Source organism: Vombatus ursinus, unplaced genomic scaffold (genome assembly GCF_900497805.2).
Source record: "Vombatus ursinus unplaced genomic scaffold, bare-nosed wombat genome assembly UNPS02014768.1, whole genome shotgun sequence".
NCBI classification, from domain to species: domain Eukaryota; kingdom Metazoa; phylum Chordata; class Mammalia; order Diprotodontia; family Vombatidae; genus Vombatus; species Vombatus ursinus.
The window spans coordinates 29,788,850-29,794,253 of NW_020954546.1; positions in this window are offsets into that span (position 1 = coordinate 29,788,850).

Genomic DNA, 5,404 nt, shown 5'->3' on the forward strand with positions numbered 1-5,404 from the left:
TGTAAAATGGATTTGAACCTTGGTCTTCCTTACTCCCAACTCCAGCATTCTGTATCACCCAGATGCTTCAGGAAATGATATCTTTACTACTTCCATTGCAGTTGTCGAGAGAAAGGTGTTTTGTAAACCTTCAAAGAAGTATAGAAATCTGAATTGTTTTTGATTGTCTGGTCTAATCCTTCCATTGTAGTGGCACATATCCCTATGCCAGGGGAGGTTGAGGCTGGTGGGTCAATGGAGTTTGGGAGATCTGAGCTGCCATTGTGCTAGAGCTGATTGGGTGGTCCATACTAGTCCCCTGAGTGTGGTGAATATGCCTATCAAGCAGCCTAGGGAGGGGCAAACTGGCTCAGGTCCCAAACAGAGCAGGTCAAAACTTCTGTGCCTGTTATCAGTGAGGCTGGTCTGGGAGTGACCTCTACACTTCCAGCCAGACAGGGAGACCCATCATAAATATAAGGAGAAAACCAACTTTGGCCCAACATCCCACAAATTCTAAGTTCCTGAATTGTAATTAGGATCCAGATTCTCTGTCCACAAATCCAATGATCTGGAGCACTGTTTCTGGAAAATCTGTATGTTACAATTAGAAAATAGTGTGGCTGACTAGGTGCTTCAGTGGGCAGAGCACTGGTCCTGGAGTCAACAGGGATAAGAAGTGGACCTGTGATTTCAGATATATAGGGAAATTGCTGGTAAGGAAACTCCTTTCACCAATGCCAGCAGGCACTTCTCTGCAACACGTATTTGCAGAGAGTTGCCTGGAGGACTGATATGTGAGACAAGCCAAGGGTCGTAAGTCAGTATGTGCCAGGGGCAGGATTTGAATCCAGACCTGCCTGACTTTGAGGCCAGCTCTCTAGCTACTATGCCATGCTATTTCTTAGTACAAGTAAAATTTACAACTAATTGAGGCTCTCTCCTTGACATAATGAGAGCTTTGGAGGGAGAGAGGGTTGCATTTTTTGATTCTGTGCGTAGCTACCTTCAAATATTTGAAGGGTTGTCATGGGGAGGAGAGATGACTGAGGTCATAGACTCAGAGTCTCATCTCTGGAAGAGATCCCGGAGTCTACCTAGTTTAACTCCTTTGTTTTACAGTGGAGGAAAGTCTCTTAGGGCAAGCCTTAGTTTGTTCATCTGTAAAATGAGCAGGATCACATTTACCTCACCAGGGAAGTAAAGTTCCTTGCCCAAGATCACCATATCTTGCTAATAAGTAGAAGAATAAGGTTCTCTACCTCCAAACATGTGACTCTTTCTGTCACACCAACACCCATTGGTCTCTCTCCACTCAAATCAAGCCTTGACACAGCAGCTAAATTAATATTTCTGAAGAGGAGGTCTGGCCACATCACTCCTTTGATCAGGAAGCTTCAGTGATTTTTCTATTACCTTCAGGTTAAAATACAAAATTCTTTTGTTGAGAATATAAAGCTGTGTACTGGTTGGCTCCATTCTGTTTTTCCAGGCATGTACTCTCATGCTCCAGGACAGCTGGTTGACCTGCCATTTTCTGTATTATAAATTTGATTTCCATGCTTGGAGCCTTTCCACAGCCTGCCCTCCAGGCTTGGAAGTCTCACTCTGCTCATTTTTACCTTGCTGAGCTCCTAGGTCCCTTCAATGCCCAACTTAAGAGCCACCTTCAAGAAATTTTTCTTAATGGGAAGAGAATAAGTGTTTATATAGTGCCAGGCACAGTGATATGTACTTTTTACAAATTTTATCTCATTTGATCCTCAAATGTGAGGTCAATGCTATTATTATCCTTATTTAACAGTTGAGGAAACTGAGGCAAACAGAGATTTAAGTGATTTGCCCAGGGTCACACAGTTAGTGTCTAAAGCCAGATTAGGACTCAGATATTTCTGATTTCAAGTCCAGTGCTCTATCTACTGAGCCACCTAGCTGCCTCCCAAATCCCCTAGTTGTTAGGTTTCTCTTCACCTGAATCACTGTGTGTGTGTGTATATATATACATATATATACATATATGTATAACTGTATACTATATCTATCTACTATACTCTATGTATCTATATACTATATCTATCTATTATCTATGAGGGTAATATCTATCTCTTGTTTTTTAATTTGTGAACATGTTATATTGAGAAAAGTGATTATTAATAACCAGTGATTTGGGGATATCCAGAGTTCTCTTTTTCTAAAGTTCTGATTTTAAAAAGTTCAGTTTCTAGAAGGACATTGCTGATAATGAGATTGGACTAACTTTCTAGTTTAGGCTCCACCCAAGTGGAGAAACCATTGTGTTCTGCTCAGGCTTGGGTGGGGCATATATTCTTTAATTGATTGCCCAAGTCTGGGAGTGGTCTGGGTATAGAGATAAGTCTCTGTGTGACACAACGTCATTCTCAGCCTTTCATTGAACACCCACACTTCGAAGGGTATACAAACTGTGAACCCCACCACCATGATTGTCTTTGGTCTAAGAGAGAGACACCTAAATGGCCATCCTTTTATTAATAATGTGCTGGTGTTATTAATAAACGATTACATTACCCAGAAACTATGTCTCTTGAACCTTTTTAATTGTCACAATATCTTCCCAGTCCTTGAGGGCAGGCACTATAGTGTCTGACACCTTGTAAGCTCTTAATAATTGCTTGCTGACCTATTCTGTTGGGCCCCAAGTGCAGAACTAGGGCAAATAGGTAGAATTCACAGGGAAGTAGATTTCAGCTCTATGTAAGAAATGGTATTCTATGTTGAGAATAAACTTTTGCAGATTTGTCTGCTCTCAGGAATCTCTAGAACCTGTAAATGGGTTATATGTTGATATGGAGGGATGTACATGTCACCCTTGTGTAGTTTGGAGCTGGGGCTAACCTAGATCACTTGCAGTGCTTGAGGATTGGGGAGGAAGAGAGAGGGACTGAGAGACTAGGTTGCCATTCCACTTTTGCTTCCAGAGGCTTTAATTCTATACCTCTACTTCTAAGTAGGTGCAAATTACCACACTTTCTGCTTTTGTATTCATTTCTTTTTTCCCAGCTCCCTCATTCTCCCTACTTTAAGGGGAAAGGTCACCTGCAGAGAGTGAAGTGGGTTTGAGGGCTTAAGGAGAGCAGAAAAGGTCTGGTTCAGTTGCTATGGGAAACAAGATAGAGTCAATTAGAAAAATGAATTGAAATGGTTTGCTAAACATCGCTGAGATGGCTTGATTGAGGTTAGGCAGGACGAATTTATAGTGGAAATAATTGATTTGACTTTCATTGGTCATGCTCATCAGTCCAGGGTCAGAAGCAGAAAAAAGAGAAAACAGGGCTATCCTAAGTTCAAGGCTGGTAAGGTGGGCACAGTGGGAAGGTATGAGGTGAGGAGGAAATCGAAGGTGCTAATGAAAACATTATTAAAATGGTCAGGTACTCGATATGGAGCCAGGATGCCTAGATTTGAATCCTAGTTCTGACATGAGCTGGGTGAGCAAGGACAAGCCATTTTAACTCTCTGGCCCTCAGCTTCCTTGTCTGTAAAATGGGAATGTTAATTCTAATCTTTTTCATAGCATTATTGCAAGGCAAGCACTTTGTCAGCCTGCAAATGTGAGCTGTTATTTTCATTGGTAAGTAAACACATGACAGGTCTGATAAAATGGAAGTTTAGATGGAGTCAGCAACTTGGATGTCATAGTGATGGTTAAGAATGGATTCAGTAGGAGTGAAGGAATGTGATCTACAGAAGGATAAAATATCACAGTCAAAGCAGGGAATTTCATAGTTTGAAATCTTGGAGGTAGAGAAGATCCAAGTGATGAAGTCAAACACATGGCCTCTCCTTCAGCTGCAGTGAAGTCAAATGAAGATGAAGGTCATCATAGTTGAGGAGGACCCAAGTGTCACCAGCATTACTACTGAGGGCACAGGATGGCGGGGAGGGGAGGAAGCCTGTGAGCCAGGCCAACAAGCCAACAAGCTTGTTGAGTTCCTTGAGGAAGGGTGGCAAGTGTCCTAGGACGAGACATTAACAAGATGGAGAGAGGGTAGAGTAAATGAAAAGTATGGACTTCTGTTTTTTAAACATTTTTAAAAAAAGATATATGAACACTTTATTTTTAAACGTTTCACAAGCATTTCTGGAGAAACCCTTCCTGCCTCCCTCCCTCACCTGTGAATCTTTTTTACACCCTAAAGACAACAACCAAAAAGGTTAAAGAAAGACCAGATAGTTTAGGGAAACCAAGGAATAGAGGCTAGATTAGGACTCAGGCATTTCTGACTCCAAATCCAGTGCTCTATCCACTGAGCCACCTAGCCGCTTCCTAATTCCCCCAGTGGTTAGACTTCCCCACCCCTCAATTGTTCTGTGTATATATAATATATGTATAGGTATGTATCTGTGTAGATATAGATACACACACATATAGCTACATAACAATGTCTGCCACATTCCACACCCATAGTCCCCCACATCTCCAATGAAAGAAGGAGGCTATGCTTTTCTCTTTTCTTAACTCTTTACCAGGTCCAAGCTTCGCCATTATAACAACATAATGTTCAGTTTAGGTTTGTTATAATTTTCTTTTACATTGTCATAGCTGTGTGTGTTGTTTTCCTGGTCTTACTTCATGTGGCCTCAGTTCACATATGCCTTCCAATGTTTCTTTGAAGGGAAGGGAACAAGTTTAAAGTGCCTACTATGTATTATGCACTATGTATTATGCACAAATATTCTTTCATTTGGCTGGCTCCCCCCTCCTCAGGCAGTGGGCCTCACTCCCCAGGCATTCTGCCAGTGTTCTATGGTCTTGGATGCTTTGGGGTTTGTGACTAGATCTAATCTGGTACATGTTGGAGTACTCTGGTGCTCTTTATCATTAGATAATGGTAGAGAAGTATTCTTGTGGACCCAAAGAGCATCACCATCCCATCTCTAATTCCTTTAATTGCTGAAAGGCAAACAGAGGCAGTTGTTTCTCCTATTCCCCAATGAAGCAGAGAGACCTCATAAGGATTAGGCTCTTGGTTTGGACCAGAGCGGTAGAAGGCTTAGGGCACTGGCTCGAGGCAGGATTATACACTTCATCAGTTGTCCATGAACTCAGAGATGAGGGCAACAGCTGCTTTTTAATCTGCTTTAAGTGAAAGGCTGATTTCTCTTCTTCCTATATTTGACTTAAGGTCAAATGGGCTTGGGGTGTGGGATCACTCTAGCATCTGGTATGAGCCCCCAACAACGAGCTTCCCAGAACCCTACCATGCTTGTCTTTGGCTGCATTCTCAGACATGCTCAGCACTGATGGGCATTCAATAATAATGATAATAATAATGATAACTAGAATTTATGTAACACTTTAAGTTTTACAGAGCACTTTCCATATGTTAACTCATTTGATCCTTATAACAACCTTGTGAGATGAGTCCTATTATTATCCTCATTT